The sequence below is a fragment of the Gymnoscopelus microlampas genome, assembly GCF_963454915.1.
Source record: "Gymnoscopelus microlampas genome assembly, chromosome: 15".
Taxonomy (NCBI): domain Eukaryota; kingdom Metazoa; phylum Chordata; class Actinopteri; order Myctophiformes; family Myctophidae; genus Gymnoscopelus; species Gymnoscopelus microlampas.
The window spans coordinates 39,992,530-40,007,538 of record NC_139952.1 but is presented as its reverse complement, the minus strand read 5'-3'; the positions used below and the strand labels follow the sequence as shown (position 1 = coordinate 40,007,538).

General features: G+C 40.3%; 1 long non-coding RNA gene across 1 annotated transcript; it reads right to left on the bottom strand.

Moving 5' to 3' along the window:
* Positions 1–1,783: 1,783 nt before the first annotated feature.
* On the bottom strand, positions 1,784–14,421 carry LOC311062063. The gene is made up of 3 exons (XR_014602453.1): positions 14,073–14,421; positions 12,474–12,629; positions 1,784–3,003 (listed from the first exon to the last, which is right to left on the bottom strand). It is a non-coding gene; the product is annotated as an uncharacterized lncRNA (long non-coding RNA).
* Between the last annotated feature and the right edge of the window lie 588 nt (positions 14,422–15,009).

Sequence of the window (15,009 nt, the reverse complement as noted above, 5' to 3'; positions counted from 1 at the left end):
CTGTGTTCGACAAGTATGCCATCTTTTGTTTTGTATGTAACAATGCTCTGCCACTTTGTAACTGGGTGTTTTCCCATTATCTGACTGCACTGGCAGTGTTTATGTCCTTCATACATCTTGTACTTCTGTTTATGTGGACATAAATATATTTTTATTTATTTTTAAAGTGTGTGTGTGTGTGTGTGTGTGTGTGTGTGTGTGTGTGACAGAAAGACACACACACAGAAAGAGGTAAAGGGAAAAATATCAAACATTATTAAAAGTGGAGACACATGTAATAGTGGAAAGGTAAACGGTTCAAATGCCAGAGTCATTTGGTCTGTTTCATGCATTGTTAAATTAAATTAAAGTTAAACTAGAGTTTATTTCAGTAACACAACCAGAGCCTTGTTACAATGTACAGTAGCACTGGTCCTACATTTTCACAATGTCCTATGAAAACACAGAGAGCAAGATGACAGTAGGCTTACATCTGGGAGTTCACACACCCCAGAAGTTCCTCACCAAACACCATGGCCAGTCTTTGCCTCTAAAATTGTCACACCATGAATTTTGCAGGTTGTAGCCACAGATACAATATAATATTGACATCAACCACCAAGGAGCTTCAGGTAATACAGATGAACCCTAACCCTTTATTGATCGTCTGAGGTGATGGAGTCAGAGCAGCAACAGAGCAGCAGTAGTGAGTAAAACGGCAGAAACAATGATTGATTTAAACACACATATATGTATACAGTGTGTTTATTTATTTATTTATAGAATATGCAACCTGCCCTGACCTGCACTACAGGTTGTGCCATAATGTAAAACAATACATCACATCCCAACATATATCATTATTTTTTACCTTATGTGATAACTTACTAATATGGAGTCAGCTCCCCCCCGTTTATTTATCAACTAAGATGGCTGCTTTGAAAATGTGTTTCCGTTCAACTAACAGCTTCTCTGCGTATGAATATATGTGCATGTCGACCAAAACGTTTGCCACAAACTGCAACTAAAGGTTTTTTCCTCCTGTAGTACGAGTCCTCATGTGTCTTCTTAGATTATTTCTGTCACCAAAGCTTGTGCTACAAACTTTATAAGCAAATGGCTTTTCCCCTGTATGGGTCATCATGTGTTTTTAGACTATTTGCCAGAAAAAATCCTTTGCTACAAACTTTACATGTAAAGGGTTTTTCCCCTGTATGAGTCCTCATGTGTGTTTTTTGATTATTTAAGTGAACAAAGCCTTTGCTACACACATTACATGTAAAGGGTCTTTCCCCTGTATGAGTACTCATGTGTGTTTTTAGGTGTCCCTTTTGAACATATCCTTGGCTACAAACTGTACAAAGAAATGGCTTTTCCCCTGTATGGGTCATCATGTGTATTTTTAGACTATTTGACTTTACATAGTAATGGGGTTTTCCCCTGTATGAGTCCTCATGTGTGTTTTTAGACTATTTGCCTGAACAAATCCTTTGCTACAAACTTTACATGTAAAGGGTTTTTCCCCTGTATGGGTCATCATGTGTGATTTTAGACTATATGACAGACTAAATCCTTTGCTACAAACTTTACATGTAAAGGGTTTTTCCCCTGTATGAGTCCTCATGTGTATTTTTAGACTATTTGGATGAACAAATCCTTTGCTACAAACTTTACATGTAAAGGGTTTTTCCCCTGTATGAGTCATCGTGTGCATTTTTAGATTATTTGACTGAACAAATCCTTTACTACAAACTTTACATGTAAAGGGTTTTTCCCCTGTATGAGACATCATGTGCTGTTTTAGACTATTTGACTGAACAAATCCTTTGCTACAAACTTTACATGTAAAGGGTTTTTCCCCTGTATGGGTCATCATGTGCTTTTTTAGATCATTTGACTGAACAAATCCGTTGCTACAAACTTTACATGTAAAGGGTTTTTCCCCTGTATGAGTCATCATGTGTCTTTTTAGATTTTTTCTGTCACCAAAGCTTTTGTTACAAACTTCACAAGCAAATTGCTTTTCCCCTGTATGAGTCATCATGTGCCTTTTTAGATTATTTCTGTGACCAAAGCTTTTTCTACAAACTTTACATGTAAAGGGTTTTTCACCTGTGTGAGTCCTCATGTGTGATTTTAGGTCTCCCTTTCCAACATATCCTTGGCCACAAACTGTACAAAGAAATGGCTTTTCCCCTGTATGGGTCATCATGTGTGTTTTTAGACTATTTGCCTGAAAAAATCCTTTGCTACAAACTTTACATGTAAAGGGTTTTTCCCCTGTATGAATCCTCATGTGTGTTTTTAGATTACTTACGTTAACAAAGCCTTTGCTACAAACTTTACATGTAAAGGGTTTTTCCCCTGTATGAGTCATCATGTGTGTTTTTAGATTATCTGGCCGAACAAATCCTTTGCTACAAACTTTACATGTAAAGGGTTTTTCCCCTGTATGAGTCCTCATGTGCGTCATCAGACTTCCCTTTAGTTTAAACAGTTTGTCACAGACTGTACAACTAAAACTTTTCTTCCCTGTGTGACTCTGCATGGAGTGAGTTTCTTTCGATGATTTGAGGAGGTCCTTGGACATCTTGTTTCTCAAAGACAATCGCTGTCCTTCCACATGTTGGGTCTTGTGTGACTTCAGTGTGTTTAATAGTGACTGATCTACACTGGTCTCCCATTCATCACTGTCTTCAGTGATGTCAGATTCAGAACAGTGTGAAGAGAGGTGCTGATCATCACTAGTTGGTAGTGATGCTCCACAGTCCTCTACATCAGCTTGTGTTTTCATGTGTTCCGTTGAGGTGCTGGCTAGAGGCTCTGTGTCTCTCTTTTCGCCATCATCATTTTCACTTTTCACTACTAGTAATGTCAGCATTGGCCTATTAACCTCTTCTGGTCTTTGAAGTTGCTCCTCTGTTTCTTCTTTAATGTATGGAGGCTCTGGTTCCTCCCGGATCAGACTGGGGCTCCTCTCCTCTTTAGGGGAAACCTCTCTACACAGAGGGAGGTGCTGGACGTCTAGGGAAAAGATCAAATGAAAGCAACCATGACATATTTTAACTTAAAATGTTTTCATTAAGTGTTACCGTACCTACCTCTGTTTCATAGGTGTGGTGGAGTAATCTACACTGTAAATAAAGCATAGATCTTTCTTAAGCACCTGCTGGTCATATATATGATTCATTTCAGACAGCTGAATTGTACCCCCACAATCTTGCTAGCCCCCCCTCACAACCCTGTTAAGGACATTTTTCTAACGCCAAAGTTTCCATACCAACAAATGGCAGCAAAGGAAATAACAGACTCTACGAAAGCTCTGTAGAACAAAATCATCAATGACTTATCCACCTGAAATTTGGCTAGCTTCCTTAAACAGAAGAGGCACTGCTGACCTTTCTTACACACCATTTCAGTATTAAAATCAAATTTCAGAAAATGTCATTGTCAACTAGAAAATGTGCTCCTCCTCGGAGCACAGGTCTCCGCCAGGTCAGGAAGTTGTAATAGAGGTTCACACCCAGTGTGAGGTTCACACCCAGTGTGAAGTGAGCGGTGTGGTCATCACAGTGGTAAATAAATATTTTCTTATGTTCTTTTTTTTAAGGGTTACTAAGCGATCCTATAAATGCTTGAACCTTGACGAAGTATCAGAAATCATAACTAAATCAGGCAAAGAACTCTCCAAGAGAAACATCGATCTACTAGACAACAGCTGTAAACAGATAACAGTGACACTCTGGGGAGAGCAAGCAGAGATATTTAATGGCACTTCTCAATCCATTATAGCTGTGAAATCATCTTGTGTCTCTGACTATGGAGGTAGATCTCTGTCCGTGTCATTCAGCTCAACCATTATTGTCAACCCAGATGTACCAGAAGAATCATTCCTTAAGACATGGTATGAGACCAACAATAAAACCCTAGAAATAGAAACTTTAACTCAAGCCTCTTTTGTTTTTGGTGTTTTTGACAGACTGGTGTACTTTTTCTTCCAGAGATTGTATGAATCTTTGCCGTCTCATGTTGTCAGCGTTTGTAGCTCCATTTAGTTTTTTGTCATCTGGGGATTCAAGTTAGCCTAGTAATCCCCCCCTCCGGAAATCTCATTTCCATTTGATTTATAATGGATTTTATTTATAACACACTTTACATTTACAAGAAATCTCAAAGTGCTACAGAAGGCAATTGCATAAAAACAAAGACATCACACCAATAAAAGAAAACAACAATTAGGAGATTAGAGTAAAACTATTAAAACATGGGGCATAAAGCCTAGAGGTAAAACCAGCTAAGGAAAAGCTTTTCTAAAAAGGTAAGTCTTTAGTCCTCTCTTGAAGGAATCAAGTGACTGTGGAGCTCTCAGGTGGACAGGGAGTGCGTTCCACAGTTCAGGAGCGGCCGAGCAGAAAGCCCGGTCGCCCATGGTGCGAAGGTTTGCCTTGTGGGTTTGGAGGAGGTATGTGTTTGCAGAGCAGGTGTTGCGGGTTGAGGGTTTTAGAGGGACTAATTCCTTGAGGTAGGAAGGAGCGTTTCCGTGGATGCACTGATGTGTCAGCAGGGATACCTTGTATTGGGTTCTGAAGGCGACGGGGAGCCAGTGGAGTGAACGGAGGATGGGTGTGATGTGTTCATGTTTACGCACTCTCATCAGGATCCTAGCCGCGCTGTTTTGTATATACTGGAGCCTTTGGAGGCTCTTGCTAGGGATCCCGATGAGAAGTGCGTTACAGTAGTCCAACCTGGAGGAGACGAAGGCGTGGACAAGTTTCTCTGAGTCAGCTAGTGTGAGTGTGGGGCGGAGTTTGGGGCGGACTGAAATTCTTTTTGCAATGTGTACTGCTGCTGTCGATGTTGTGCCTTTGCTTCTTTATCACATTTCCGACGTTGATTTTCTGCTTCTTCGGTTTGCGTGATGGGTGTTAGTTGCATAATTTATTTACGTTTTGTAAACAAATTTACAAAACGTATATCCAATCCTACAGCACATCCTGCAGAGCTTAGCCTATGGGTGTTTTCCACAGCATGGCGTCACAGCGAATAACAGATTTTCACGCCTGTCCAAGCGTCATGCAAATCGGTACACAGTATCTCGGTACACAGTACTGCCTGACACTGAACAGAAATATCTCTATAGTCAGGCCAACAGCGCAGGAGATTAGGTGTTGACCGTACTCCAAATCGGTACACAGTATCTCTATAGTCAAGCCAACGGTGCCGGAGATTAGGTGTTCACTGAAGAAAGAGTGTGGGATTGCTAAGAATGTTGATAGTATCACACTAGGAAGTTCTGTTTTTCTGTCTAACCTATTTATCATCTTATTTATCTTCTTACCTATTTATACAATACATATCAAAGAGCACAATGTCACGTGAAGCTTGACCAATGTTAGGTGTTCACAGACCATGGACGGACACACGGACGGACACACACACACGGACGGACAAAGTGAAAACATACACTCCACCATGCCTTCGGCCTGGCGGAGACAATAATGGAGCCGAGATATTTATAAGTGGTTACCAAATCCACTGTCTGGCCATTTATGACACTACTCTGAGGAGCTGGTGGCGATCGTCTAAAATCAATGCACATGTCTTTAGTCTTTGTGCCATTAAGTTGTAGAAATGCCTCTTCACATTAGGAAACAAAGTCATCTACAACTAGGCCATGAATAGCCTCACTATCACTCAGAAGGCTAACAATCACAGAATCATCTGCAAATGTAACAATGTGTCTGTTGTCATGTTGACTCCTACAATCATTAGTATACAGGATATACAAGAGTGGGGAAAGTACATCTTCTATAAGTTCAAGATGGCGGACGTGGCTGGTGCTGCTCGAGGTGCTCCAAACAAACCTCGAATAAAACCAGAAATATACACAACGGTTGATAGCAAAACTATCGTGGAAGATGAACTCTTAAACTTCCTCGTTGTTAAAATGAAGACCGTCAATCAGGATGACATTGTTCTAATGGCTGTGAATCACTTTGGGTCAGAGTGGATTGAAGGCTCAAAGAAAGTTCTGTTTGATCTTTGCCCAGGTACACAGCGAAATGTGGCTCATAAAGAGGCACAAAAAGATGCAAATAACATCAAGAGTTGTCTTAAACTACTCAACGAGGCTGGTGAAAATGTTCCTCGCTTTGTGTCTCATCATTTAGATGAGTTAACAACGATGACTTTTAACAGCCTTGATGTCTCCTGTCTAGTTAGTAAAATCGAGAGCTTAAGCGCGGATATAACCACCATGAAGCATGCTGTGGGTGTGCAGTCTAATACCTGTGAGGATCTCCGTGTGATAACTGCGGATAAAATCAACGCTTTTGTGTGATTGAGCAACCAGATGCCAACAAGGCGAGAGCGCCCCCTGCCAAAGCCTGTGAGATGGCCTTGTGCCGCGGGGTGGAAACCACAGAGCCTATGCTTGGAGCCTCAGTCCTGTATACCGGCGTTGAGGAGGAGATAGCCTCGAACACTGCAGGGAACACTGAAGTGGCTAGGTCACCCGCATGGAGCCGTGTAGTGAAGAACGGATACCGCAAACATGTCCCTGGAATGTCTACTGCACAGGCCAAGCCTCGTCTGACTCTTCCCAGAGAAAAGAAGATGTATGGCATTGTTGGAACCGGTGCTGTGGGGAACATACGAGCTGTAAAGACTAAGATGGTGAGTGTGTTCGCCACAGAATTCTCACCCGACTTGGACACAGAGACACTGGCTAGTTATCTGAACGTAACCTGTCTAAAGATAGACACGGACCAAACCCGGTACAGCTCATTTAAAATAACAGCTGAGTGCAAAGAGGTTGGCGAGATGAATGATCCTCAGCTTTGGCCAGAAGGAACGTATGTACAGCGGTTCTACGAGCCACGTAAACCCAGGGCTGCTGCTGCTGGGGCAGGTGTAAAGTTACTGCCTGTCATAAGGATGCGTGAGCCCGAGGCTGGGGCTTCGAGTACATGATAGACTTGTTTATGAACTATGAGAGTTGTGTCTTATAACTCGCGTGGCCTGCGCCTCGGAGAGAGCGCAGCGCGTTGTTATTGACAAGCTCCTAGAGAATGCTGCAACACAAGATCTTGATAAACTTAACTCTGTCCATAACGATTTCCATGGGGCAGGGGAATCAACGACAGACTTAAGTACAAGAATAATGCGTGGCAGGATCCCAGGGGGGGTGGCCATTCTATGGCATAAGAAGCTCGACCCACTTGTCAGTGTGATTAGGCTGGAAGTGGACTGGTGCATAGGCATTAAAGTTGTGCATGAGAAGAACGTTTTTATCATTTTAAATGTTTACACTCCTTATGAATGTCACAAAAATAAGGATGAATACCTTAATAGGCTTGCTTTTATTAGTTCCTATATTAAAGAACATTTTTACACATGCATATATGTCCTGGGTGATTTGAATGCTGACAGATCAGAAAGCAACTCAATGTTTGGTCAACATCTAACACAAGTTTATAAAGACAATAAGGTTATTCTGTCCAGCAAGGTGCTGTTGCCAGTAGGCAGCTACACATATATCATTGAAGCATGGCATACGACATCCTGGCTGGATCACTGTATAGCTACAGCCGATGCTCATGATAGTATAGAGAAGGTTGAGATATTGTATGGTCTGGCCACAGCAGATCACATGCCTGTCTCTCTGACTATAAATGTTGAGGGTCTACCTGAGCTGGCCAGCCATGGTAGTCCAAAACAACCTGATAAATTGGACTGGGCAATCCTCACAGAAGATGACTTACAACATTACAAGTCACTGACTGATGTTTACTTAAGTAATATTGATTTACCTGTTGAGGATATGGAAACATTAAAGGGTCTACACCATGAATTTTAACTTTTTCTTCATTTTTGTGTGTTTTTGGTCTCCCCCACCTCTCTTCTGTTCCAACAAATACCCGACTTTGAGCATGCAGGCTTTCATAGGCTATCTGTGGTTTTTATGTAAATTGGTCTGAAAACAGTCCGTCAGATTTGTTCCCTCACCCTACGTCACGTCTGGGAACAATTCCTCCCGTTTTTCAGTTCTAACCAAAAAAAAAAAAAATTTTTTTTTTTTTTTTTTTAACTTTTTCCACACAGAACCAGGACATAACATGCATACAAACTGGCTCAATAGCGCCCCGTGCCAAACAGGACAATGTGGTATTGCAGGTGAAAGTGCTTTATAAGCCAGAGAGAAGTTAGTTGGAATGAGTATATCTGAGGCTTGATTTAGGCTCAAACCTTTTGAAAAACGTTTCAGGGACATAAACAATATGATATCAAATATTATTATATATTTTTTAAATTCATGGTGTAGCTCCTTTAACTGTAAGAATGATAGACATTATAGTGACCTGTGTAAAATGTATGACATGATAGTACAATGTTTAGTTAATGGAAGCAAACCTTTTAAAAGAAAAAGGAGTAAACAAGGTAATCTGAGACATGGATGGAATGTCTATGTTCATGAGCTACATGTAGAGGCTAAAGAAGCCTTTAAATGTTGGGTTTTAGCAGGAAAACCTAGGCATGGCCCTGAGTGTGACCACAAGAAGCATGCAAATGCTAGGTTTAAATAGGCTGTACGATATATTAAAAGAAATGAGCAGGCCATGAGGGCAAACTCTATGGCCAAAAAGCTACAACAAAATAATGTTTATGAATTTTGGAAGGAAGTGAAGGTGGTTAACAACAGTAAGATGCCAATGCCTTCTAGTATAGATGGCATTACTAGGTCCGAAAATATTGCTGAGCTGTGGAAAAGACACTATGAAAACATTTTTAACTGCGTCAAGAGTGAGGTTTTTAATGTTGGTGAGGTTTCCCACAGTGATGGTGTGATTATCAGATCTGATGAGGTGAGCTATGCCATTGAGAAATTGGCTTTTAACAAAGCATGTGGTCATGATCAGATAACAGCGGAACATCTGAAGCATGCTAGCCATAGAGTTTCAGTGCTGCTTGCTGTGTATTTCAGGGTTGTTGATGCATGCAGGCATATTGCCTGAATCCATGTTATCGGTCCTGTTAGTGCCTGTTGTCAAAAACAAAACTGGTAAGCTAACTAGCATAGAAAATTATAGACCTATTGCACTGGCGAGCGTCTTGTCCAAGGTACTAGAATGTATCCTTATGGAAAGGCTCAATGAATATATAGAAACAACTGACAATCAATTTGGTTTTAAGAAAACACATGGCACTGATTTATGTATTTATTCACTGAAGGAAATTGTCAGTCAGTACAGAAGGTCTAATAGTACCATATTTTTGTGTTTCCTTGATGCCTCTCTGACTTTTGATCGCATCAATCATGGTAAACTGTTTTTAAAGTTACAAGAGCGAGGTGTCCCCTTGTATTTAATAAAGATCTTGCAGTTTTGGTACTCTCACCAAACCATGCAAGCTAGGTGGGGAATGAGTACGTCCACACCTTTTCTAGTGTCCAATGGAGTACGCCAGGGCGGAATTCTCTCGCCAGTACTCTTCAATTTATATATGAATGATTTATCGATACAGTTAAATGGGTGTAAAACTGTAGGGGGATAACCTTATCAATCATATGATTTATGCTGATGATTTAGTTATACTGTCTCCTTACAGTGCTGGCCTACAGCAGCTACTCAGTATATGCTCAGAATACAGAAAGTTGTTTGATATAAAGTTCAACTCTAAAAAGAGTGTGGTTATGATCTCTAGAACTAAGGACGATCAGAAGCTCACCTTTCCCTCTTTCTCATTGGCAGGTGAAGTATTAGAGGTTGTGAAAAAGTTTAAATACCTGGGTCACATAATCAGGGATGATCTCTGTGATGACGATGGTGTGCAGCGCCAGTGTTGTAAACTATATGGGCAAGCCAACATGCTGGCACCCCAAGTATCACTTTTTAAAACATATTGCACTCTATATACAGCCCACTTGTGGTGCCGTTATAGCAGTGCAAAAATTAAAAAACTTCAGGTGGCATATAATGATGCTTTTAGAATATTCCTGAAACTTCCAAGATGGACTAGTGCAAGTGAAATGTTTGTGACCAGTAATGTACCCACCTTTCATGCTGTATTGAGGAATTTCATGTTTAAATTGGACTGTTGGAGTCGAAGAATATATTCATTATGGCCTCAACAGGGATCACACAGAGTGATACAAGGTATTCCTCATGTTTATGGAAACACTGGAGGCAATGCTTATATGTTTTTAATTAATGAACATTGTCTGGTACTCAGGCTATTCATGTGTTGTTGTTGTCTGCTTTGTAGCACTGTTTTAATATGGACCCATGGTGTCTGAAATACAGTTTATACAATAAACAACCTTTGGGTGAGACGGTGGATGATGTTAGTTCTCAAGACAATTTCCCATTCACCCATTCCCTCTGGGTTCTGTTTGTGAGGAAATCAAGAACCCAACCAATAATACCTGAATCTAAGCCAAAGTTGTTAACTCATTTTTCAACTAGTATGTGTGGCTGAATGGTGTTAAAGGCTGATGAGAAGTCAACAAAAAGCAGCTTTTTGTTGACTTCTCATCAGCCTTTAACAAGCAGCTAACTTCCAGGTGTTCAATAAGGTGATGGTAGCATCGGACACTCCTCTCTTGCCCTGTATGCAAATTGCAGCTAAAAAATGAAATAAAAATAGGGCCTACAGTAGCTGTTCTGCACAGACAGTAAGCAGACGGTCACCTATGTTGTCTGGGCCTGGACTCTTCTTAGGTTTACACCTTTTAAAACACATGATCACACTATGTTCATCAAAGGAGAGATCATGAACCTTGGACTTCACCAACCCCTTCCTAAACTCAGAATGTTGCTCTTTGAAATCATGCACATCAAATCTGGGATAGAACTCATTAAATTCCTCTGGTAACTGCAGATCTGAATTATAGCCACTAAGTTGTATGTTAGTCCTACCCTATTCTTTAAGTCCTACAATAGTTTTCATACTACTCCAGGCAGAGCCCACATTATTCATCCTGAGCAGATTTTCTATTTTGTCTTTATACCTCATTTTTCCAGCCCTAATTTCTCTTTCTCTATATTGCGCATCTCTATAAGGTTCCCCTCTTTAAATGCCTTTTCCTTTTTGTGCAATAGCCCTTTAAGCAACTTAGATACCCATGGCTTGCTGTTAGGATACTATGGTGATCCCTGTAAAAACAGTTTTACAGGGATCATCGTATTCTCACAATAGGATATCCAGCTACAAATAACATCAGTAAGTTCATCAATGTCATTACATGACTCTTTAAACATATCCCAATCAGTGCAGTCCAGACAACCCTGTAGAGACAGACAGGCATCGTCATTCCTCCGGTCCTTTACCCGGATAGTCTGTACATTTTCCCTTTTCAGCACTGTGCGAAATACAGGGATGAGATGCACACAGTTGTGGTCAGATCCGCGAGCCTACAGTTGTCACAATCATGATATTTTTGTTGGAAGATTAATTGTCATACAAATAATTGCAATTAACGCTTTAGTTATGCTTTTGACTTTGAACATTGGAACATACAGTATAAATTAAAAAAACAATCTTCGAATTTTACGATTTCATAAGCAGAAATTGCACAGGGCAGATATAACAAATAACTAGAAAATGACTGACAATGACCAGCACCAAAATATATATATTTTTTACTGAGGACAAAATAGGCGATACTTAAAGGTAGGGTATTTGATAGATTTGGGTTACAAGAAAACGTTTTTGTTTTGTTAAAAGGTTAAACCAATAAATTGTAATAGTAATCATTGCTATAGAGGTTTTTCAGTAACAGGGGTCTCTCCAGCTCTTATAAATAAAATACATTTTCAGGATAAAATTTGTATCCTGCCTTGAAAATGCATTTTCTGTTTACTAAAGAGCTGGAGATACAGGACCCATGTTACTGAACAAACATGCTATAGCAATGAGTGCTATCAGAATATAGAGCTATTTAACACTTATTCTTATTTTTTAAAAATCACTAAAATATCAAGCCTACCTTTAATAATTGTATACTTTCAAAAATGTTTAGAAATACTGGAAATTTACAAGCTCTTGTGGGCTAGTAGATCAGCTATTTCCGATATTTTTGTAAATGTTTGAAAAAGTATTAACATTTTTGGACACGGAAACGATCATGGCTTTTATTAAAAAATAATTGTGATTATCTAACAATAATTGCAATCAGGGTGTAATAATTGACTTGAGATTGTGTGCACAACTCAAGTGTCAACAAGTAGCTTCTTTACCTGGTGTACGGTTCAGAAGAGTTCATAAACAGAAGAATCACCCAAATTTAGAACATGGGAACGTTCTAAAGTTCTCCTTTAGGTACCAGTTATTTAAACAAGCACGGACATACTGTATACATACAATAAACACCTTGAAATGTAAACTTGACTTTGTTTCTGAACCTACACCCATCTGACCTAGCAGCCTCTGCGGGCTGATTGTTTTAGTCTTGTTAGATAAGTACTTATAAAGTTGTTATTTATATTTGTTTTTACCTGAGAGAGTGTTGCACCAGGTCTTATTATGTAGTAATGTCCACGCGTCAGCCTCCTCATCCTGTTCCTCTTTAATCTGTGGAGGTTGTGGTTCCTCCTGGACCAGACTGGGGCTCCTCTCCTCATGGTGTGGAGGTTGTGGTTCAGAGGAAACCTCTTTACACACAGACAGAAGGAGGACAGATGAGGTAGCATCAGCACTAGCCCTAGAGGGGCTGTGATATTACATACAGTACATTTCATGGATTCCATTCCATATACACAGCCATAGATCTCTCCCTTCTGTGTCGTTGAGTCATCGTGGCGGCATTAACAGGAGAGCTTGTTGGAGAGCTCCGTTTGTACTCACCCAATAATGAATTGCTACAAATTGACATAGATACATTTTAAGGTTCTGGTATAAAAATAGCCCCTACAGAACCTCTCCCTCCGCTATGTAGCTCCGAGATGAGGTCCCTCTTTAGTTTCTGCCGTATGCGGTAGACATTGTCGCACATTTTACACTTTACATGTTTCTTACCCCTTTCTGCACATCGTATCCAAAAAGTAAAGCATTTCCGCCACTCTCTCAGATGTTTTAAGTTTTAGCTGGCAATAAAATCTAACCAATGAGTTGAAGAAAGTATTTAATTTGCCTCGGTTTTCATCCGGTTACATGTTTTTAAGACATTGCGCAAGAGTTGCGCCCGTAGAGATAACATAGGACCCCAACGGAAACAAGCCCGCAAGGACTTTTTTGGCCGGACCTTTTAGACAAAAGCATTATAAATGTAACTGTGTTGTTTTACATTCTTTTGCCTAATAAAAATTTCAATCAATCAATCAATTACTGATTCCCCTACTGGTCAAATGTTGAATTGCATCTTCTAATGCAAAATATTATGGAACCGGATGAAAACCGAGGCAAATTAAATACTTTATTCAACTCGTTGGATAGATTTTATTGCCAGCTAAAACTTAAAACATCTGAGAGAGTGGCGGAATGCTTTACTTTTTGGATACGATGTGCAGAAAGGGGTAAGAAACATGTAAAGTGGAAAATGTGCGACAATGTCTACCGCATACTGCAGAAACTAAAGAGGGACCTCATCTCGGAGCTACATAGCGGAGGGAGAGGTTCCGTAGGGGCTAGTATAAAATGTGTATTTGGTAGAATCTCCACTTTCCCAGGACCACATCTCCAACAGTGAGCACATACAGTGTATGGTATATGGGGCACACACCAGAGAAGTGGTTCTCACACCTCTTTCATGTCAAGGACCCCCAAAATATTATGTGCCAGATTTTCCAAACATTTAAAAAAATCCAGATCTACAAAGCTCATGACGGGGACTGAAAAACCAAAGTATAAAACACTGTTAATGTGGTTGAACTGATTGTGATGCTATATATTAACTAATTTAACTGGGGACCCCCAGGAACCTCTTCAAGGACCCCAGGGGGTCACCGGACCCCAGTTTGAGAACTGAGGCCTATTACAGTCGAGTGATCAATGTGTATATTATGGAATACATGAAATGTATGTAATATCACAGCCATTCTATCAGCACCACAGTGTTGAACTTAATGAAAACATGTGTTTTTGAAGCGTGAACCAACCTGCTCTGTGTAGTTTGATGTTTGGCTGTAAAATCACATCCAGCAGTTTGTTTCGTTTCTCCAGCAGAGTTTCTAGTGTCTCTATCTCTCTCTGGAAGAGGTTGCACATGAACTCTGCAGCCGCACTGAGACGCTCCAACACAAACACTCTGACATTAAGCTTCACACCACAAACATCAACACCACGCTGTTTTTCCAAATCACACAATATCTCCTCTCCCACCGACGTCAGGTGATCATTTATCGACAGCCGTACAGACTCCATTTGAAATATTCTACCTCCTTCATGAGACATTTTTCACCAGGTTCCTACATTGACGATCCAATTTCCACCATTACGTTGCAAATAAACAACTACACGTATTTACTTCCGGGTCAACTTGTTACAAGTATGAGCAACAAACAGGCATGAGCAACAAAGCATCAAGGCAGTGTTCCCTTTCGCCGCCTGGTGGAGGAGGTGTGTAACTAGAAGGGCTGGTATTGCACAGCGCGTGGGATTGCGACACGTTGAGAGATTCTCACAGCTTCAGTGCATCTCTAGTTGGACTTTGTGTGGAATGTTTATAGACGTATCTATTATTGAACTGTTGTTATGGATACCAGAGTGAAACAGGAGGCATGTAGTTTCACCTTGAGGCCACAAGAGGGAAGCTGAAGTCTGACTCAACCTCCATGACCCAAAACTGCAAAATGTGAAGAAATAAGCACAGATGATGTTGATGTAACCTGTTCAGTTTTAGACAGTGGTGGACAGTTTGCCAAAAATATTTTAATTAAAATATGAAAACAATAACAAACAAATGTACGTGTTTACATATTTTGTCAGCTTTAGTTGCTAGTTACTTTGCAGATTTATATTACAAGTCCTTTTTTGCGCTGATCAGAGCAATGGTCACCGAGTTATGACCATTTGAAATGTTGCTGCCACAGTGCC